The sequence below is a fragment of the Chenopodium quinoa genome, unplaced genomic scaffold, assembly GCF_001683475.1.
Source record: "Chenopodium quinoa cultivar QQ74 unplaced genomic scaffold, ASM168347v1, whole genome shotgun sequence".
Lineage (NCBI taxonomy): Eukaryota > Viridiplantae > Streptophyta > Magnoliopsida > Caryophyllales > Amaranthaceae > Chenopodium > Chenopodium quinoa.
In genome coordinates, this window is record NW_018744988.1 from 1,924,157 (window position 1) to 1,948,300 (window position 24,144).

General features: G+C 39.9%; 1 pseudogene; it reads left to right on the plus strand.

Moving 5' to 3' along the window:
• The first annotated feature begins 4,718 nt into the window (after positions 1–4,718).
• Positions 4,719–22,774, plus strand: LOC110706522 (annotated as a pseudogene).
• Positions 22,775–24,144: the final 1,370 nt, after the last annotated feature.

Sequence of the window (24,144 nt, forward strand, 5' to 3'; positions counted from 1 at the left end):
TTCCTCTGTTTTTTTTACTTGACCCGATTTGACTTTTACACTATTCACCACACCTCCTTTGACCGTGTTTTGTGAATTATATGTAAGGAAACACATATTTATGTTGGATCATTTTGAATTCGTCTCAATAAGTAGTATCATAATATATAACTTTTATATTCTTTAATTAGGGAGAATTAAAGTTATAAAGTTTTGCATTGACAAGCGTGATAAAATAAACGGATCAAATAAAAAAGAACAGAAGAAGTAAATAAAAGGAAAATACAAGGTCACTTCTTACCTTCCCTCCCATTTACACAATCTTTCTTTTTACAATAGCATCCCAAAACAAGGTGTCCAAGCCCAAACCATCATAAACTTACATAAACTTAAATTCCCTTTGCAAAAGCCAAAAGCCCAACAAGAAATGGCCAGACTTGTAACCTTTAATTTTCTTCTAGTACTCTATAGTCTATAGTCTCTAATTCTCTATACTAGATTTAATCAATTGTTTAATTTTTTATTTGTTTATTTTTTGACAGGAAAATCGATATTTTTTCTACTAACAGTAAAGAACATTGATTGAAATATCTAAACTATTGTTTAAAATGAATTTCGAGATGGTTCATGACTACAAATCAGTTGTAAGAAAAAAGAGTGCAGTGCAACCTTGCTCTACGTCATTTAATTATAGAGTCAATCGGGAATAAGACTCTATATAGATAGATCTATTTTCTTATAACATGGTAATAAATTATAAATTCAACAAAGTGTTGACTCACTTGGTAAAACTTTTGTTTTATATCCTGGAGGTTTGAGGTTCACTCTTCAAATCGTCATACATTGAACATCTAGCCTAAGTTCAAAAACATGAGTACTAATATAGCTTCAAAGAACATGAAGACTAACATATATAGATTGTTTCGGTCAAGATCCGAAACCCAAATCCGAGATCCAAAAGCCCGAGCCTGAAAACCGTGAAGCTCTTATCGTCCAGATGAGAACCTATACAAAGAACAGAGATTAGCTAACCCCCAGGTGGATCCGGGGACAACCACTCCGATGACAAAGTCAGAAAGTGTTTAAGAAGAGAGAGAAAGTGAGAGAGAGAGAGAGTAATAAATGCTACCTTGATTATGGGATTAAACCTGTTTATTTATAGCTCTTCCAAATGACAGGTGGCTGCATGGCATGCAAACTGTCTCACGTCAAGTGTCAAATTGCTGCTGCCATGTGCCATCCGCCGATAAGCCGACATGTCTACTTTTTGCATGCTTAACGATATGTATGACAGTTGCCGAGGTTCCATACCCGTTCGTATCAAGATTATGGCAGCGCGCTCAATATCGGCCCATCTTGCATATCTCCCCATACATAGACTTCACATTGAGCAAAAACCTATTAACTATCCACTTAGTATTATTTTCCATGAAAGAGTATTATTTTTGGCAATAGGATAATCTTTTTTTCTTTTTTTTTTTCCAGGGCCGTCTATTAAGGAAAGAGAGCACCTTGAGCGACGGCTCAGGCCCCCCTATTCGTGGGCCTCGACACCTTAGATTTATTTTTTTATTTTTGTTTTTTTTACAAAATAAAATGAATTTTTAAATACTAGATATATATGTGAGAAATATTTGGTTTATTTATCATCCCTAATTATATCCATAATCATGCTAATAATCTTTTACTATATCGGTAAGTCCATCAAGTGATAATTGTAATATATTGCTTGACTTTTACGCTATTCAATATTCATATACTTTTATTACTCTGATAATACTTTTTACCAATATATATTTTTTTTGAACGGGTACTTGTTACCAATATATAAAAAAAACATATGATGTCATGTAAAATAATTTTGGATTAATAAATATATATAGTCAAATTTGTACATTAACATGTGTGTTAGTGTTGTGATTATTATGAAATAAAAGGAGTATATTGTTGTTCTCTATTTTGTGATGCCCGTCAATTTTTTTTTTAATTATCCAATAATAAGGGGTAAAATATTTTATTGCTGAATTACGTATAAAATACACTTGTAGTCTAAGACGCACTATATTTAAGTTTTTGCTTCGGGCCCCAAAAATGTCTAATACGCACTTTTCTAACCCCAAATGTACTCCGTATGTAGCATCTTGCAATGTTGTTGGAGAATGCAGTAGTGCAGGCGTGCAGCTACAAGAATGATCCTTTACGGTTGAAACGGCTCTACCTTACATAGTAGTCAAGGATAAACATTATGAAATCTTGCTAAGGGAACCAAGACATGACAGAAGAAATGATATTTTGCATTATCCTGAAAAAAGTGAATCAAATTTGTCACTTTACAATGTGAACACGACCATATATATAGGATAACAGGAAACGTAATAGTTGACAGATTTCAGTATTCCGCAAGATTTAACTTTATACAGTCCAATAAGTTGTAATTAGGCAAGATTTAATAAATTTTGATAAAGATAGACTAAGGCCTAGGGTTAACAAATTTAAATAAGATAAGTTTAAGACTAATAAATAAGATACTAATATATGAAATTAATACTTACTTTAATTTGTAATATGTGAAGCAGCAATTGTTCTACCTTGTTGTCATTGCTATCTGGTTCGGGTTCAGTTCCCATTTCTTCGAGGTGGTTATTTCATGATATCCATTCTACTCTTTCGAGTCTTTCTGTGGCAAGCTTACCAAGATCCCTCTTTCTTGGGTTAACTTGGCTCATTGGTTGGCCATGACAGCCCGACATTGTCAGCTTTTGTATTTTTCTTTTTGACTTGTTTGTTTATTAGCTCTTCTTGTCAAAAAAAATAAAAATAAATAATAATTAATAATAATTTGAAGAAAATAAGACCATATTCATAAGTTTAGATAAGTCAAATATAGCAAAAGAGAATGCAACATTAATTCCTACTCAGTACTAGATTATCCCTATCTTCTTCTTTTAAAAAGTATGAAAAAACTCTTATTTATAGTGTTTGGACAATTATACCCTCTAAAATATTTATTTACTTATTTACCTTCATTAATGTAAACTGCCTTGTTTTTGAACTTTTTAGAATAGTATGCGGACATTTATACTTCTAAAAATATTTGTTTATATATTTGTCCTTATAATACTGTTAACTAAACTTGTGACATAAAGTAAAGCCAAAAAAAGCTCTCGAACATGATTAATCAACAATTCACGAGTAAGTCGGTGTAATAAATGTTAATTTTATGTTTATCTTTTGCACTTTTACCTTCTTATATGCAGCCCTTAGGACTGCATATATCTTTTCCTTTTTGTTTTTAGCAAAGTAATTTTAATTCTATCACTAATTAATGGTTTGACAATTTAAAATTTATGTCTATGAATTATGAGCTTATGACCATTAATCTAGAACTTAAATGTTACTACTTGCAAAAAAGGTAAACTATATATGAAGCACTAAATGAGAGTGAGGGATAACTCAAGTAGTTATGCCTTGTTCACTTCAACTTAAAAAAATAATACTAAGTAAAAATAATTTCAGTTTAGCAAAAATAAGTTCAGTTTGGTAAAATTAATTTCAGTTTGGTAAAAATAATTTCAATTCAGTAAAAATAAGTTTAGTTCAGTAAAATTCAGTTTTCTTAAAAAAGAATTATAATAAAAAATCAGTAAAAATAATTTCAGCTCAGCAAAAATAATTTTATTTCAGTAAAATTAATTTAAGTTCAATAAAATTAATTTAATTTCAGTAAAATTAATTTAAATTCAGTAAATATAATTTTGTTTCAGTAAAATAATTTCAGTTTAGCAAAAATAAAGTGAAGTGAAAGGGGCCTTAGAGCTCCTATCACGATTTTCGGAGATTATGGGGATCGATTTCCCCCTGCCCTTGTTGCTCTTCAATGACAAAAAAATAAATATATTATATGAAGCACTAAACGCTTTACTCTTTATAAATACTAGTTTAAATCCCGTGCAACGCACGGTTTTTACTTAATCAAATTATGAATTAGTGAATTATAATGTTAATACAACAATAATTTTTTTTCCATAAAAAAAACAATATTTTTAATTGAAACAAATACTTGAATTTCTTTCCAGAAAAACTTGAATTAATATTATGTTGTTATCAAAAGTTATTGATTATTAAACATTAAAAAAAACACAAAAATTTAATGATTATAGTGTTTTACATGAGAATGCAATTTATAATTATAACCCGAGCAATGTAATTATATACCCATATGTCCCTATTTTGTTGGCATATTTTGACCGGCAAAATATTTTATACGGAGTAGCATACTATAACTGGCACAATGTTTTACAAATTTAATTGACTAATTTTTATAAAAAATAATAATCATGATTTTTTCATTTTGTTTTATATTTGTGTTTATAGTTATTGAATTGTAATGTTATTACTCCTTTCGTCCCCAAATGATAGTCCCTTATGGGCAAATTTTAGTCCCAAAATGTTCACCCCATTTGCTTTTTCCAACAACCATTAATTTTAATTTTTTACCAAAATTTTCTCCAATTTGCAACAATATTTGTGCAAATTTAAATTTTCTAGGTAAATTTTATTTTTCCATGTACTTTTATTAATTTCTCTCTTTCAACTTTTTTTCATACCCAATGTCAATTTACTTTTTCAATGTACTTTTACTATTCTTATTTGTGCTTATTAATTCCCGTGAAAAATGTCCATAAAGGACTATCAAAAGGGGACGAAGGGAGTATTATAAAAAAAAAATCAAAAAATAAATGATAATAGCTAAAGTATCAAATCCTGGTTAGAGCAAAAAAAAACTTTCAAAGAAAAAATACGTTGTAGAATGAAACGAAGTACGGGAGTAGTACATTTTATTATTCTAATATATTACCTTATTATGTGTTTGTTTATTATACAAAAATACATATTATAAAAATTTTGAAAGATATGCATATAGAATATATTTCGTGTATAGTTGTCAAATTGAAAGTTAAATATCATAGGATATATAAAATAATATTAATGAAGATTTTGTACAAAAAGAAAAAAATTGGAAAGAAAAAAGTGGCGGGAAATTTTTTAATCAGAACATGACAAGTGTCATGTCAGATTCGCTTTTAGTATTATGTAAATATGTAATTGATTGATGACAAAAATACACATAAATTGACGTAATTAATGCCTAGTACGAGTAGTTATTTTCAACCTTTCAATTTTTTAGTTTCTTTATATGCAATATTGCTTATAATAGTACATTTTCCTGAAAGAGGTAATTATAAAAAAACAATACGAAGTACTCCGTATATTGATAATACACAATAACCGATCAAGCCTAAACACAAATTCTATAATTTTTGTAACAGGTCAACGTTTGGTATAGTTTCAACCTTTAAAGACAGTCAAGATAATCAATCTTTTAATTAATTAGCGAGTAATTCGTAAGGCATATAATTGGTGAGCTTCGAATATTTGTAAAAAAAAAACTTAACCTTACAATCTGTACGTAAAGATTCTTTCATTCTTTAAATTTTTAATTACTGTGTCTATACAAGAATATAACTTCAATTTGTACAAAAATACAAAATTTGTTCACCAATCTTAATCTAATTGCACCAACAATCATATGAAAAACTCCTAGTTGAATATTGCAATCAGACAAGAAAATATGTAGTTGGTGAAGAAATTATTGAGTCACTATTTATGTTAAACTACTAATTCTGTTTCTAATTAGTTGTAATAAAGGGTAGGTGTCAATTCGGCTATTCGAGCATTCAAGTCGGGTTGGATTTATTTCGAACTTGAATCATGCTAAATTATTATGTTCATGCAAGTCGAAATCTAAATCAGTTATTTTTTGGGTTGGTTCAAGTCGGGTTAGTCATATCAAATTTTGACACTTCTAAATTTGTAAACATAAAAAATTCATTTATTGCAATGATAAAATAAAAAATAAAAAAACTAAGGTAACTAAGTTAAGCTTGATCTAACGGTAAGAATTGCATTTTCTAACCTTAAGATTAGAGATTCAATTCTCACTAGAGACACTTTGAGAAAGAAAATCTCTTACTTTTCTCCCTCGTTGTAATAAGTATTGAACGAAACAGAGGTAGTACTAAAACAAATACTACCTCCGTTAATAGTTATCTGTAACTTTGAAATATTTTATCTCTCAGAAATAATACCCCAAAGTTGCAGACAACTATTAACCGGAGGTAGTATATTACTTTCAAGTTTCAACCCATCATCATTTGAATAGCCACACAAACTTTTCTGCCTTCCACAGCTCACCTCCCAAATCTTGATTTGTCTCTAATTTTGAGCGTGGACTATGTAAATGTCAACGGTTCATCAAAAACGGCCGGTAAACCAATCATATGCAAAGGTTAGTAACATCAATGATTTGGGTTTGTTTCTTTCTTTCTATCTACTGAATAACTCAATTTTATCTGAACTTATTAACCATTAACTTATCTGAAAGTCTAACTGGCTAATATAAGAGGGGGGGGGGGTGAATTGTATTTGAGGTGAAATCTAAAAACTTTTGCGGAATTTAACTAAATGAAATAATGACGAGAGAAGATATAGGCTTTTCTAAATTTCCACTATGTAATCAAACTCTTTACAAGTGAAGATTCAAACCCGTTAACAAGTTCCATAAACTAGGAACTTGTTCCAACTCTCACAGAAGACTTCAGCAGCGAAGCTTCCTTGACCTCACCTTACACAAACTCACAATCCCAAACCCCAAAGTGCTTGAATACAATCTGTAATTACAAATACTTATTACACTCAAGAATATATGAAGGAAAATAACTCTTTTTATGTTATTAGATAGCTACTGGAATTTTTATGCTCAAGAGTTATGTTTTTCTGAGATAGTTTGCATGAGTATTTATAGAGAAGGCTTAGTCATTAACCTCCACTATAATCACGTCCACATGCCAACACCCCACTAACAACTTGTGGAGTTATCTTGACAGATGGTGATCATGAAGGAGGTTTCCTAGCCTTTTCTCACTAATTCACTATCTCAACAATTTGCTGAATATTAGCTTTGATAAAACCGTATAATCAGAGAGTTTTGCAACAACGAAACTGCTTGTTGACTTTATCAAAAATTTGTTTAAAAAGATTTTATTTTAAAAAGGATTTTATTTGAAAAGATAAATTAATTATTTATTTTAAAACAATTAAGATAATTATCTAAGAATAATTATCTTTATTCGAAAATAGAGGGCTAGATAAAACATTTATAAAATATCTTTTTCCTTAAAAGAATTATCTTATAAAAACTAACTTTTATTCCAGTAGTCTTTTTGATAACATAAGTCATTGAGTTCCTTTCCGACTTTATATTATTGAGTGCTCACAATTAAAACTAGAACGTGAGATTTGCATGAGGCTTTTTAGAGAATGCTACTCCGCATTCAAGTTCCTACTCCGGAACGAACTTTGCTTGAACCCTTTATTCACCAAAGACTCAAAACACTCATTAGTCGAGTTTGTCAATTTGTCCATCAAAACCAAAAGGGTCAACATTATCGATAAACTTTGCAGGTGCAGTATGTAGAAAAGCAGGGGAAGCTTTAGTAATAGAAGATGTTGTAGTGGCACCACCTAAAGCTTGGGAAGTTCGGATCAAAATATTATGTACTTCTCTTTGTCATACTGATATTTCCTTCTGGAAGATGGAATCATTAAGTTTTTATTTATTAATATTTCAAGAAATTCATAAAACAGTATATAATTAATGTTTGGGACCAATTTAGTCCAATTGGGCCTAGGCATTAAATGATCCAATTAAAAGCCCAAGGTCAAGGTTCAACTCTCCAATTGTGCTAAAGTAAAAGGTCAGCCCTCAAAGCAAGCCAATTGGGCTAAGGCCCAACCTCTCCATGTATGAAGAGGTATAAAAGCCATCAATATTCATACATTCAGGTATTGATTCATAGATTCCCATATATTCTCATATATTCAAGCAAAGCCTCAAGCAACTAATTCTCTTGCATAGTGTTCTCTTTCTACACATTGTACTGACTTTAGCATCGGAGGGGCCTTCCTCGGAAACACCCCCGAGGCTAGTTTACGTGTGTTTACTGTGCAGGAAACCTTCGGCCCAACATAACTTGGACCGAATCCAGTCTTCTCCGTTTCAGCGGACCTTCGGAAAGGTCCCATTGTTTTCACCCGAAACAATTTGGCGCCGTCTGTGGGGAAGACTTTCAAAAATCTTTAAGCCAAATTTCTAACCAAGATCATCTTGTAATAATCTTAGTAGCAATGGCTAAGAACCGCAAGAGCAAAATCCTCCGTCAAGGAGCGGGCGAAAAGCCTAAAACCCCTACACCATCACCCTCGCCGGACCGGAACTCTCCCAAGGGTGCCAGCTCGGGGGAGGATCATACAAGGAGGATTCCCTTTCTCCCGTAATTCATGACTCTCATTATAGGCCGAGTCACTCTCGGTCTAGCAAGGGTGAGTCCGATCATAGGACACATTCAGTGCCCCAAAGCCAACCATCGGCTGCGCGCCCTCATTCCCATACTCGGCCGAGGACCCCTTTGACGGGGCCCAGCTCGGAAGAGGTGGCAAGAGCGCTGGCAGTGCTCATGGAGGCGATGAGGGCACAAAATATGCCACCACCTCGTGATCGAACTCCTCCGCATACCCGACATCAGCGGAGGAAGTTAGACCATGATGGTGGGAAGCTTCCTTCCTTCCGGGAACTGGAAGAGTGGGAAGAGGATTCCTGGAAAAATGAAAAAGAGAGGAAAAAGAACCCTCAATTTTTAAAAGGATCCTCATCCTCAAGACCAGAAGCGCATAAGAGCAGCAGCTCAGCTTCTCGGCCAGAATCTACTCACCGAGAACCTGAGACTGTTCGCCGAAGCGTCCTTGACCGACTCGGCGGCAAGGAACCGAGCGTGCGCAGTCGCCTCTCGTTCCCTGTAGCCGAGGCCCAGACTTCCCAGCCAGGGACGAAAACCACTCCTACCTCTCTAAGAGGGCGGAGCGCGGTCCCTTCGGCCAGGAACAAGGGCAAGGCCGTTATGCTACCCGCCAGTTCACCATTCGAGCAATGGATACTGGAAGAGCGCGTACCCACGGTTAAAATACCGTCGCACATCACATACGACGGGACCTCGGATCCGAAGGATCACGTGGCCTCGTATGAGACTCATATGCATCTTTTCCCCAGATCCGAGGCGACTTGGTGCAAATATTTCCCAACCACTCTCAAGGGGGTCGCGCAAGCGTGGATCTCCAAGGGAGTAAGGCAAGGCTCCATAACAGGGTGGGATGATCTGTCCTCCAAGTTCAGGAGCAAGTTTTCCACGGCAAACCGCCGAGAGAAGACTACTGCAGAGCTCATGAGTCTACAACAGGGGGAAACCGAAAGCCTCCGAGACTATCTGACCCGTTTCAGTAACGAGTCATCCAGCGTCTCTCAGCTGGACCAGGGGCTAGCCGTTTTTGCAATGCAGAATGGCCTTCAGCCCGGAAAGTTCCTAGACTTCATGGTCATGCATACCCCGCAGACCTTGGAGGAAGCTCTGAATGCCTCGGATAAGTTCATCCGAGCCGAAGAATGGAACAAAGCGAAAACCCAACCTCAATTTGGGGGAGGGAAACAAAGGAAAATACCCTTGTCTGAAGGCCAAGGCCATAAGGCAAAGGGAAAGTCAAAGGCCTCGGAGCAATCTTTGGCCAGCGACCCAAAGAAGGAAAGATCTGCCTCATACACAGGCAGATACGAGTCCTACACTCCGCTCTCTCTTCCACGTGCCAAAATTTACAGCGTGATGAAGGAGGAGCAGAGTTACCGAAAGCCGAGACCACTCCCAGAGTGGTATCAGCGAAAAAATAAAAATCAGTGGTGCGAGTTCCACGAGTCTTCGGGACACAACACTGAGGAGTGTATCCAACTGAAGGACCAGATAGAGGACATGGTCCGGAAGGGATACTTGAAAAAATACATCGCGGATCACCGCGAGAAAAAAGAATCCGAGAAGTCAGCAAAGGACTCTCGGCAAGACCTCGACTTCCCCCGGAAAAACAGTAAAAAGCCGGAGGGGAAATTCCCTCCGATCAATGTTATCTCGGGAGGAATATACTCTCGGAGGGAGCACAAGCGACACCTTAGAGCTTTGACTCACCAGGTGAATAACGCTGACATTCAATCTCCCCAGTCGCCGGTGCCGAACATGACGTTCACAGCCGCCGACTGCCAGGGGATAGCGTTCCCTCACGAGGATCCGTTGGTGATCATCGCCACAGTGGCCAACCACGACGTCAGTAAGGTCCTTGTTGACGGTGGCAGCGGAGCAAACATTCTGTTCCGAAAGGCCTACAATCAAATCAAGCTGAAGCCCAAGCACCTTACGTCGGTACCCTACCCGGTATCCGGGTTCAATGGGGCTTCAACTTATCCAGATGGGAAGGTGACACTTCCTGTCACCATCGGTTGCGATGAGGCAGCCAGGAACGTCATGATTGAGTTTTTGGTAATTGACGCTCCTTCAGTGTACAACGTGATTTTGGGGAGACCCATAATTCATGAGATCCAAGGGGTCGTCTCAACTTATCATCAGCTGATGATTTACGTCTCAGACGCCGGCTTCCCCGAAAGGATACAGGGCAACCAAAAGGACGCCCGAAGGTGCAACTACCTCAAACCATCCAATAGTCGCCCAGATGACAAGGATGAGGAGGAGAAAGAAAAAGAAAGAGAGCCGAGCACAAAAAAGCCGAAAGGTCTAAGTGCTTTGGCCCAAGGATCTGTACCCAGAGGTAAAGGGCCCGAAAGGGAAAAGGCTAGCTCTTCAGCTGAGCCGCAAGACTCAGAGAGCCAGCCGAAGAACAAAAAGACTAGGACATCTGCCGACATTGGCAGCAGGCCAGATTATGAAGAGTCCAGTCCATCAGCAATGGACATGGACCAACAGACTGAAACAGTTGAGTTGGCCGAAGGAGACGTTGAGAAATGTGTAACAATCGGGATGGACCTTGATCCGAACACCCGTTGTGAACTTATTCAGCTCCTTCGGGACAACAGAGATGTGTTTGCTTTCTCGGCAGCTGATATGCCCGGGATAAGTTCAGACCTCATCTCCCATAAGCTTAATGTTGACCCAACGTGTCGACCAGTTAAGCAAAAGAAGCGGAATTACTCCGCCAATAAGAACCGAGACATCGCAGCCGAGGTCAAAAAATTGTTGGAGGCAGGATTCATCGAACCTTGCCAATATCCAGAATGGCTGGCAAATGTGGTGATGGTTCAGAAGCCCAATGGTACCTGGAGGATGTGCGTTGACTTCACGGACCTAAATAAGGCTTGTCCAAAGGATTTCTATCCCTTGCCGAGGATCGATCAGCTAGTCGATTCGACAAGTGGCCATGCCTTGCTTAGTTTCATGGACGCATTCTCGGGGTATCATCAGATCTTTATGCACCCCGACGATCGAGCAAAGACAACATTCGTCACGAACGCTGGGGTGTACAATTACAAAATGATGCCCTTCGAATTGAAAAATGCGGGGGCAACCTATCAAAGGCTGGTGGATCAAGTCTTCGCCGATCAAAAGGGCCGAAACATGGAAGTCTATGTTGACGATTCGATCGTCAAAAGCAAAAAACCAGAGGACCATGTAAATGACCTGGCTGAAACTTTCGCCACCTTGAGAAAGCATCAAATGAAGCTGAATCCGAAGAAGTGTGTCTTCGGCGTGAAGTCAGGGAAATTCCTTGGGTTCATAGTCAGCAAAAGGGGGATTGATGCCAATCCCTCTAAAGTCAAAGCGGCGCTCGACCTTATTGAGCCGAAAACGAAGCGGGATGTTCAGCGGCTCACCGGAAGAATGGCAGCCCTCTCGAGGTTCATTTCCAGAGCTTCGGATAAGGGGTTACCTTTCTTCAAAGCCCTGAAACTCCCGAAAACAAAAGAGCTCGTTTGGGAGGAAGAGCAAAAAGACGCCTTTAAACAGCTTCGGGAGCATCTGGCTCAACTCCCAACGCTGGCTAGCCCAGCTGAAGGAGAAACTTTGTACCTATATGTGGCCGTTAGCCCAGCCACCATCAGCGCAGTATTGCTGAAGGAAGAAAGTAAAAGTCAGCAACCGATCTACTTCGTCAGTCATACACTGACGGATGCCGAGACTCGCTATCCTCTACTCGAGAAAGTTGCTTTCGCGGTAGTAGTAGCTGCTCGGAAGCTGAGGCCCTATTTTGATTGTCATCAGATAGTGGTCTTAACTGATCAGCCGTTGGAAAAAGTTCTCGGCAAGGTTGAAAAATCTGGTAGGCTAGCCAAGTGGGCTTTTGAGCTCACCGAATTCAGCATCATCTACCGTCCGAGGGCTGCCATTAAGGCTCAAGCTCTAGCGGATTTCTTGGCCGAATGTTCATACCAAGAAGCGCTAGACAGTGAAAAGAAAGTCTAGACCGTGTTTACGGATGGATCTTCCACCGAAAACGGTTCGGGGGCAGGAGTAGTGATAACTTCTCCCGAAGGCAAATCCTTTGAGTATGCACTAAAGTTTTCTTTTAAGGCCTCGAACAATGAAGCCGAGTATGAGGCAGCAATCGCCGGCCTAGAATTGTGCATCTCCCTGGAAGCCGATCATGTCTGCCTAAAAACAGACTCTCAGCTAGTTGCATATCAGATCAGTGGCAGCTACGAGGCCAAAGAGCCCTCTATGATAGCTTATCTTGCCAAGATCAAATCAGTCATTGCAGAGCTGAAAACTTTTGAGGTTCAGCTGATCCCAAGGGGTCAGAATACTCAAGCCGATGCACTCTCCAAACTTGTCAGTTCATCTCTTACCGAGCTGAACAGATCTGTATATGTAGAAGTGCGTCGAGAGAGAAGTGTCGACGAAGCACCTGAAGTGTGCTGCGCTGACCCAGAGCCTAGCTGGATGGACCCCATCCTAGCTTTCAAGCTTCGGGGAGAAACTCCTGAAGATAAAGCTTTGGCCTCCAAGATGAAGAGAACCAGCTCTAGGTTCATTGTCTTCAGGGGGGAACTTCTGAAAAAGTCCTTCTCAGCCCCATTGCTGAAATGCGTGGGACCAACAGATGCAGATTATATCCTACGGGAGATTCACCTCGGCATCTGTGGGAACCACATTGGGGGAAGAACCTTAGCCCACAAGGCATTGAGGGCTGGATATTACTGGCCCACCATGATCGCAGATGCTAAGGAGCTGGTTCGGAAATGCGAAAAATGTCAAAAATACGCTCCAGTTATCCATCAGCCAACAAGGGATCTTCAGCCGATCCTTAATCCACTCCCGTTTGCCCAATGGGGACTGGATATACTGGGACCATTTCCAGAGGCTGTGTACCAGAAAAAATGGCTGATAGTTGGAGTTGACTACTTCAGTAAATGGATCGAGGCCGAAGCAGCCTCGAACATTACAGAGCAAACTGTCAGAAAATTTATCTGGCAGAATATCATCACTCGCTTTGGCATCCCGAGAGTATTTGTCTTCGATCATGGGAGGCAATTTGATAACTTACCGCTGAAGCGGTATACAGATCAGTTCGGCATCAAACTGGCATATTCAGCGGTATGCCACCCGCAAAGTAACGGACAAGCCGAAGCTGCAAATAAACAGATCTTAAATGCCCTCAAGAAGAGGGTGGAAGATCAAAAGTCCAAGTGGCTAGAGGAGCTCCCTGGAACCCTTTGGTCCCTTCGGACAACTGAAAAAGAGGCAACGGGCCACTCACCTTTTGAACTGGTGTATGGTGCCGAAGCCGTCCTTCCAGTGGAAATTGGCTCTGAGAGCCTTCGAGTGCACCACTTCGCGGCTGAGAATGAGCGACTGATGAGGGAATATCTCGATTTCCTCGACGAAGTAAGAGACTCAGCCCGAGACAGAATGGCCGCCTATAAGCAGAGAATCAGCAAATTTTATAACCGAAGGGTCCATGCAAGGCCTCTCAAAATTGGAGACCTTGTCCTTCGGAATGCTGCTGCAGTTCAGAAAGGCCGAATCCATGGGAAACTCTCAGCTGCATGGGAAGGACCTTATGAAATCTATGATGAGCTTCAGCCAGGGGCATACCGACTTCGGCAGTTGGATGGAACTGAGTTGAAAAATCACTGGAACGCTGATGTACTGAAAAAATACCATGTGTAAACCCTTCGGGGCAGAACAATCTTTGTAAGTACATTTTGAATTAATGAAAGGCCTTGGAGCCGCCATTTATATAAATATTTACAACTTTTTATCCTTTCAAAATTTTCTTTGTTCTATCTACTCTTTAAGGGTTTTTTTATTCAGCCTCGTCTGAAACCTTCGCCTTCGGGTAACTGGGTTTCAGATTGCTGACAAAACTCGTCTTTTTAAAGAACACTGGTCTTTCAGCTGAATTCCAACTTCAGTAAGACTTGTTCTCCAAAGACATGAGTCCATGGACAATTCTGGGATATTGCCTTAACTGAGCCTTGTATCCCAGAGAGCCATTATCCGAAACATTGCCTTAAGTTGGCCCTGTGTTTCGGGTATCCATTTTTCAAAGATAGACAGAAAATCAAGGATAACAGCAACAGTTGAAAATTGTTTAATCAGCCTCGTCTGAAACCTTCGCCTTCGGGTAACTGGGTTTCAGATTGCTGACAAAACTCGTCTTTTTAAAGAACATTGGTCTTTCAGCTGAATTCCAACTTCAGTAAGACTTGTTCTCCAAAGACATGAGTCCATGGACAATTCTGGGATATTGCCTTAACTGAGCCTTGTATCCCAGAAAGCCATTATCCGAAACATTGCCTTCAGTTGGCCCTGTGTTTCGGATATGCATCTTTTTAAAGAACACAGGTCTTTCAGCTGAAGTCCAACTTCAGTAAGAGTTGTTCTCCAAAGTCATGAGTCCATGGACAATTCTGGGATATTGCCTTAACTGAGCCTTGTATCCCAGAAAGCTAATATCCGAAGCATTGCCTTCAGTTGGCCCTGTGTTTCGGATATCCAATTTTCAGCTGAAGACAATCTTCAGTAAGACTTGTATTCCAGAAGCACTGCCTTCAGTTGGCCCTGTGTTTCGGATACCCATTTTAAAGAAGTGAAGAAATTGTTTATTCAGCTGAAGCCATACTTCAATTTCTGGGGGGGGCAAGAAGCACTATCAGTGCAAGTTTATGTTCGGCAGAATGAAAGAAATAGTAAAGCATTCAAAAACAAAGCAGCTGAAGAAAAGAGCATCAAATTAATAATTTATGCTCAGAAATTGAGCTACAAGTTCAATTAAGCTGTATCGGCAGCCGCCCACAAGCGGAAAATAACAGCTGCCGAAATACGTACATAAGCAAAAAAATAAACTGTTGTACGACAAGGCAAGCTGAAGCAAAAAACAAGGCAAAAAATTCAGAAAGCGGCAAGTCTAAAGTTAAGCGCATGATGAACCGCAAGATTCTGAAGACGACTGCCCGAGTTCCTATGCTTCAGCTCGAGGATCAGACTGATCAGCGTTGTTGAGCCCCATGGTGGCCTCAGCCCCAGCAGCAGAAGAAGCAGGCTTTGCACTCTACCGAGCCTCCCTTTCCCTCTGTTCAGCCTCCAACTCCATTCTCTCAGCTTCCTCAGCCTTAAGAATTTCAGCTTCGACTGGAGTTGCATACTTCATATGAGGGTCTTCGGGATTCTGGACCCATTCAGCACATTTGGACCAGTCCAGCTTCGGCTCAGCATGAAGGCAGACTCTTCGGCATACTCTGAACCCGTTTCTGAAACCCATTTCATATTCTTCCTGGGTATAGACACGGACTTTGAGTAGAGCCTCAGCATCAGCCAGCTTCTTCCGGGTCTCCTCCAAGTCTTCCTTGGATTTCTTCAGCTCATCGGCGAGCTTGGAGGAGGAACCTTTCAGCTCATTCAGCTCCTGCTGAACTTGGGAAGCCTTTGTCTGAGCCTGGGCCACTTCAACTTTTTTGGCCATCAGTTGATCCTCAGCCTCATGGAGTTTAGCTCTCTGAGCTTCAGCAGCAGCAACAGCCTCTGAGAGTTGGACATCCCTGGCCTGGAGCAGCTCTTCAGCAGCCATTCGGCTGGCTTCAAGAGCTTCTATTCGTTGCTGCACTTCAGCTTGTGCAGCAGCTCCTTCCTGAATACGGCTCTCAACGGCAGCCTTGAACTTGGAGACGTCCACTCCCATGTGCTCCTGGAGGAATTTTTCCCCTTCCATCAGTGGGGGAAAAACTTCCTTCTCCATAGCGTCGCAGAAGGTTTTGAGGGCTTCAGCAACTTTTTTCTCGTACTCCTCACCCTTCTGCTGCTTCTCTTCAGCTGCTGCTTGCTTCAGCTTAGCAAGCTTTAATTCCTCCTCAGCTACCTTCTTGTCGTGTTCAGCAGCATCTACCCTATCTTGTAGGGTATCTATCAGCTCTACAGTGAGAGTCTGATTGTGCACGAACTGAAAACAGGAGCACAAGTGTTAAAACAATAAAGGTAAATAAAAATAGAGCTGAATTTTAGAGGAAATAAAGGCAAGGAAAATCACCTGCATCATCAGCAGTTGGTTAGACCTGGCTGGGTCAGGAACTGATCTTCTGGATTCGCCCATCCCAGCAGTGGCCTTCAGCGACCAGATTCTTGCCCTATCTACTTCGGACATGCCAGCAAAATCGCCGAAGTAGGCTGCAGCACCTTCACGGTTCTGACCCCATATGAGATCCCAGATGTGATCTGGGATTGGAATTCGAGGGGCCGAGAAACCCATTTCTCCAGATTGCAGAGTCTGGAAAGAAGGAAAGGATGACGATGGAGCTTCTTTAGCTTTGGATGGCTCAGCATCATCCTTCTCAGAAGAGTCAATTACTATGACCTCTTCTTCTTCAGGGGTGAGGACGAAAGCCTCAACCTCCCTTGCAATGTCTGCCGTGAAACCCTCAGCACTGGGCATCACGACATCCTTATTTTTGTGCTCAGCAGCACTCTCCTGAATTGCTTCTTGGACCCCTCCCTTAGATTCGGGAGTTCTCTGATCCACCTCCATCTCAGGAGGTGGCGGAGGGGTCTTTTGAGGTGATTGGGGTGGTGGCCGGGGAACCCTCGGCGATCCATTGCCTTCCTCGGGTTCCCTTATTTCAACGCCAATGGTCATCGGCCTCCGCTGAAAGTCATGAGGGCCGATGATGGCCATTCTTCGGCGCCTTTTCTGAAGAGGTTGCTCGTCCATGTCTGAGTCTGAAGACTCTTCTTGTATTTGGTCTTCGGGACGAACAGGGGCTTTCCCTTCTCTGTGTCTGTTACTCTCTTCAGACTGTAACAGACAGGGGGGAGGAAGACTGTGAGTAAAAAAAAAAAAAAGAAAAAAGAAGAAAGACAAAGTTAAGTCTGAAAGCTCACCGAGGTCTTTAGCAAAGCCTCGTCTTCTTCAGCTGCCCTAGCTGCAGCTTCTTCTTCAGCAGCTCTGGAGGACCCTTCTCCTCCTTCGCAAGCTTCGAGAACCCGTGCAACCTCTTCGGCTGTACGGGCAGCTTCAGCTTCTTCGTCCAGCAGCTGAAACCAGGGGTCTCTCTTCTTCCACCAAGGCTTCTGCCTCTAATACAGAGCAACAGCCTCAATTTGGAAGTGGGAAGAGTCTAGATGAACTTCCCTATGCCTCGGTTCAGTGATAGACGGGGCCCGATCAGTTACAACTCGCTCTCGGTTGACACCAAGACGAGCGTAGTTAATGCCAACGTTGGTCTCGTCCCGCTCTGAAAAAGAAAAGGGGAAAGGTCAGTTCAGATAGGGTGGCACAGCATAAAAAAGCGAAGTGAGAGAAGAAAAAGAGATAATTAAAAAGCCTCGGCCCCAGCCGAAGAAGCTTACCATCCTTAAACTTTCGGCTGAGGCCAACAGCTGCTAGCATGTTCTCTTGGAAAACATAATGCGTATCGGGGAGCCAAGTCTCCGGGATATGCTGCATTCGGCCGCTGCCCCCCCGGTTCGGCAGCTTGCCGAAGATATGTTGTTGATCAAGGTTCGGATCCGGCCCGTTATCTGCGGGGGGACCTAGACTTCCCATGTCGGGATCAGGCTCAGCAAGGTACCGGGGGGCGCTGAAGACGCAAGGGTGGCCCGGATCTTTGGGTGCCCTAACCCAAATCCATTGACCTCTCCAGTCCTTGTCTGAAGAGTCGTTCGACCACATGGTTAGGTACTGGGGCCGGGACTCAATCCGGTACCACCCAGAACCATGGCTTCCGTGCCCACTTTGAATATTTGGCACTAGCCGATGAAGCTTTTTGAAGCAGTGCAGGTTCGGCACATACTTGAAGAACTTGCAAACCCATAAGTATGTCATCACCCTTCGGATGCTGGTGGGAGTTAACTGACATAGGGAGATATTGTAATGGATCAGCAAGTCTCGGACGAATACGTCCAAAGGGAACCTCAGCCCGTACTGAAGCTGTCTTGTGTACACCCCCACATACCTCGGGGGTGGACGATGGATTCTATCGGATGCCGCGGGCATTCGGCACCAATACCCATCAGCTTCAATAATGCCGTAATGCAACTCAATTTGCTCGGCAAACCGAAATTGTTCGGCATTCTCCACCCACCATGAGTAGGGGCGGTTCTTTATCATGGCCGAAGCTACTTCGGCATTCTCCCACTCTGAAAACCCGGGGAGGATATCCCAAAGGACAGCGGGAACTTCATCGTCCCGTCCAGAAGCGCTCGGCCCCTCCGTTCTCTGAGGAGGAGCCGAGGAAATTGGAGTCGCCCTAATCCCTTCAGCAGGGTCAGACTCTGGCCTTTGTCCATTCCAGGTTCCAATCCTGTTCCTAGGATCGGGAATCGGCTTTGCTCTTCTTGGAGCACGGGCTCTACCTCTAACTCCTCTTGCCATTGATTATTTCGAAGAAAAAAGTCGAAAAAAAGGGAAGGAGTTCGAATTCGAAGAAAAATAAACTGAAATCAAAGGAATTTACCTTAATCTGAAGCGAAAGTTGCCGATTTACGAGTTCGTAGTGGCAAGTCTCAGTTTCTAAGCTTAATGCTCGGGGAATTTGCGAAGTTTTGATGCGGGTTCTTGGTTTCTCTCGAGAATTCTGGGTTTGTGTTGGTGAATAAGTGAGGAGAGATGACGCGCCTCTGTTTATATCTCCAGGAATGAGATACGGGGAGTCCGCGTTTCAATTTCTCTTAAATACCCCACTAAGTAACCGTTAAACACACGATCTTATGATTAAACTGCCCATTATCCGTCCAACTTCCACAATCATCCACCTTAACCATTGTTATCTCATTAATTACGGTTTAAATTCAAATTTTTGGATTAATTAAATCATTTACTTCCCTCCTTTTCTGAATTAAATCAAACCCGACCCGTCATCCTTCCAAATCGGGTCTGGGGGGCAAGTTGTTTGGGACCAATTTAGTCCAATTGGGCCTAGGCATTAAATGATCCAATTAAAAGCCCAAGGTCAAGGTTCAACTCTCCAATTGTGCTAAAGTAAAAGGTCAGCCCTCAAAGCAAGCCAATTGGGCTAAGGCCCAACCTCTCCATGTATGAAGAGGTATAAAAGCCATCAATATTCATACATTCAGGTATTGATTAATAGATTCCCATATATTCTCATATATTCAAGCAAAGCCTCAAGCAACTAATTCTCTTGCATAATGTTCTCTTTCTACACATTGTACTGACTTTAGCATCGGAGGGGCCTTCCTCGGCAACACCCCCGAGGCTAGTTTACGGTGTGTTTACTGTGCAGGAAACCTTCGGCCCAACATAACTTGGACCGAATCCAGTCTACTCCGTTTCAGCGGACCTTCGGCAAGGTCCCATTGTTTTCACCCGAAACAATTAATAAAATTGTTATAATATAAAGTCATTTTACCATTATTGAACATTAGGGTCCTATTCTTGTTCATCCAAGGATCTTTGGGCATGAAGCTGTCGGGTAAGTTGAGTCTCCCTCTCTTCAATTTCTTTCAAAATACTCAGTATGTCTCTTTCAAGTGTGATCTTGTTTAATTGTTGAAAGTTTTAGAAATCCGGGTGTTTTAGGACAATCCAATCATTATCTTTCATTAATTTTCGAAGTTTGACTTATGTTTAGAAAGGGAGTCGATAGTTGTTAAATCAACCTACGGCTACCCTCTCACATGTTTTTACAAGGTCCTTTTCAAATAGTGATTAATTTATACCTTGTTGATTGTTCAAAAAAATAATACCGAGTAAATTATATTTTGTGACTAATGTTATTTGTGTTACACGAATCCATTATGCTACACCAAACTACTCCCTTTAATCCCAAATGTTCATCGCATTTTGACTGTTCACGTTTAGCATCAATTCAAAGCGTCAAGATTTTCACACCTTATGAATAGTGACATGATACCAAATAAAAAGGATTGGAAGAAGTATTAGATTCACTACTAAAATACGGAATAGTACTTTTTATTTTTTTCTTAATTAATTGTTGTTTCAACATTTTGTCAAAGTATTGTATAAGACGGATCTCATGACTCTAATCATCTTGACATAATAGGATAGTAGAGAGCGTAGGAGAGTATGTTGAAGAAGTAAAAGAAGGGGATACAGTGATACCAGTGTTCTTCCCTGAATGTGACGAGTGCAGAGACTGTAAGTCCACTAAAAGCAATGTTTGCACCAAGTTTGCCAAATACTCTAACGCAATGCCAAGGGACGAGGTTGGTAGGTTTACGGACATGAAAGGGGAGCCAATTCATCACTTCCTCTACGTTTCGAGCTTCGTCGAATATACTGTTGTGGATATCACATTTGTGGTTAAGATTAGCCCTCAAATGCCTGTTAACAAAGCTTGTTTGCTTAGTTGTGGTGTTACTACAGGTATGACCTAATTAAATATACCCGGATGTAACGTACACCTATTAGTATTTTGTTCTCATTTTGATTATTTTTTTTTCATTTAATCATCAAATGAAAAAGCAAAAACTAACCTTGGGCTAGTTGGGTGTACGGTACACCCGGGTGTATATAATAAATTTTAAGTCTCACAAACTTGGAATTATTTTGAATTGATTCGAAAGTAACATGACAAACAATAATTATATTAAGTGGTGATGATAATTTTGTAGTTGATGAATGATTCATTTTAGTCCAATTATATATATATAGCCAATAAGTTGTTGCTTTGTAAGGAAGCAGGAATTGGAGCTGTGTGGAAGGTGGCTAAGGTGGAGGAAGGATCTACTGTGGCTATTTTTGGACTTGGTGTTGTAGGACTCGCGGTAATATTATTACTTCTTTCGTTTTTTCCTTAACACGTATGTACTATAATAGTACAATATTATTCTCGTAGTAAACTTTAATAAAATATAATCTAACAAACATATGAACGTAAGATTGTACATACATGTTGCAATGTGGAGAGATGCAAGACATGTGAGTCCTATAAATCAAATCAATTCAATTATGATTAGAAGCGCAATTATGAAAGGTTATAAATAATGTTTGAATAGAAATTAATTTTTCTAAATTAAATCTTTTTTTTTTTTTTTTTTTTTTTGACATGAGCTTCTAAATAAATTTGTAATCAACTGAGAAGGTATGGGCCGTGTCAGGTGTCACATTTTATTTTAACTGATGCATCCATGAATTTATTAAAGATGTTGAGTTATTAGCAATATTGCTTTGGCTGTTGAGACCAGGTGGCTCAAGCAGCAAAACAACAAGGAGCTTCGAAAATCATTGGAATAGACCTTAACCCTGAAAAAGAGGATATAGGTTGGTCTCTCAAATTTGTTACCTAATTGAATTTGTTTGCATGACTTGTACTATTTTTCCGTCCATGCATGTTTAGTTGTCACATTTCTAAAAACGTTAGTTTAATTGAAACTATTAATGCAATGATTTCATGCTAACATGCTTACAGAAAGCTAAGTAGACATACAAAGTTCGAATAATTATTACTTGTACGAGCATTTGATCACATATATTTTGGGCTAATTAAGTAACTTGATTATTTGTTTTGGCAGGGAAGAAATTTGGAGTTACTGATTTTATAGATCCAAAGTCTTGTGATGAAGAGAAGAAAGTTAGCCAGGTTATTAAGGAACTTACTGATGGAGGTGCTGATTATTGTTTCGAGTGTATAGGCTCAGCTACTGTTATGCAAGATGCTTTTGAAAGTTCTAGAGAGGTTTGTACTAAATTTCAACAATTACCTCTGTTTCATTATTTTTGCCATTTTAGGTTATTATTTGTGAGGTATAAAATATTATCCATTTTCAGTACTAAATATGTTAGTTTGATAGGGTTGGGGAAGGACTATAATACTTGGCGTGGAGGTAGGAGGCATTCCCTTGAGTTTGGATTGCATAGAAATTATGAGAGGCAAGAGTGTTACGGGATCTTTATTTGGTGGGATTAAACCCAAACTCGATATACCTATACTCATCAAAAAATATATGAACGAGGTAAGTCGATATTGATATCATTTTTATTTCACATTTAATTAATGAATACTTTTGCAATAATTTACTTTCAATAGGTATTTTTTCATAATCATAATATTGACTTAATTTGTAGGAGCTTTCGCTTGATGGATTCATTACTCATGAAGTTAGCTTTCGTGATATCAACAAAGCATTCGAATATCTCATCAATGGATAGAGTCTTCGCTGCATTATATGGATGGACAATGTGATGGGTCGTCAGTAAATGAATATATTCTTGTCTCTGTAATTTTAAGATCCTACAAAAATCTAATTTTTATTTTAAGTACAAGTCGTAAATAATAAGGTATGTTTGATACGGAGTACCAATTATACCATGCTTCCAACTATCAAGTGTCACTATATCGAGTAGTACTTGGCTAGTGGTGGGATCAATCCTCCCCCCCCCCCCCCCGAACCGACTCCTAAGGGGCCATTGTCGCCTACATGTTACGGGTTGATTTATGATAGACTTTGGACCATAAGATTTTTTTCCTAACCTAAAAAAAAAAAAAAGAGAGAGAGAAAGAAAGGTACAACAAAACCCATGGAGATGTTAAAAACTCAATTAAAGTGCAGCAATGCTATGCTACCTAGAAATGAAGGATTTGTCAAAAAAAAAGAAAAAAAAAAAAGAAAAAAAAAGGAAAAAAATGAATGATTTTATGGATATGATCTTTTGATGAGTATGTTACCAAGCAAGCATAAAACAAAATAAATTGTTTATTTCAAATATCTCAACATTAACATTTAGCCCTTGTTTGGTTGACAACTTAAAATAGGGAAAGTGGAAATTCATGAAAATTGATAAATTTAGAAGTTGTTTGGTTGACACAAAAATTGTGAAAGGGAAATTCATGGAATTTGATATATTGAGAAAATTAAGAAGTTGTTTGGTTGACATATAAATTGAGAAGTGTTTTGGGGTATTTTATGTCACTCGAGAGAGTTACGTCACTAAGTCTAGTTCTGGGCCGGCTGTACCCGCAAAACAACGGAAGTTATGGGTGATTGGAGTTCCGCATCCGACGATCAAGTTAGAAAGTATCCGGAGAGTTAAAAAGTGCAGAAAGTAAAAGTAGATCTTCTCTGATTCCGAGAGCAGGTGTTTTCTTTGTTGCAAGAGTAATAAATGATATAATGATTGAATGTGTCCCTAAAATGGGAGGAATACTTGGTATAAACGTTGTCAGTGACATAGCCTGCCGACCTCCCTCTCTGTGGATGGGTATGAAGAGAAAAGACAATGTTGTGCTTGTCTCCCTAGTTATAGAGTCATTAGAATTTGTGTCCTTACCTAGCTTACTTTGACCTAGGATTGGTGTGTTGCGCTGTTTTGCGACTCTTCTAGGAAATTGGGCCTGAAGGCCGCCTATTCCTTTTGGGGTATCCGCCTGCCACGTGTCTAGCCCTAGTAGGCTCACTTTGGGCTCTCCCTAATGTGACACGTGTCACGCTCTGATTGGCCCACGTGGTAGAGTAAAAAACCCCAAATCAAGAAGTGCAATGAGAAGTTGTACCTTAAAATAATTGAAATACTCGTAAAAAAAATCGTAGAAATAAATTGAAAAGTTGTTTGGTTGACACAAAGTTTTTGTTCTTTCAGGAGAATCTTTTTATTTTGAAAGTCACAGATTTATTTTTCTTCTTTAGGAAGATCTTTTCTTCTTTGAAAAACATAGATTTTTTTCTTTTTTTTGAGGGATGATTTGCTTTTTTTAGCTTCAATGCAATGCTATGAAATTGTTTCATTGATGAAGATTGAAGAAATGCGTGA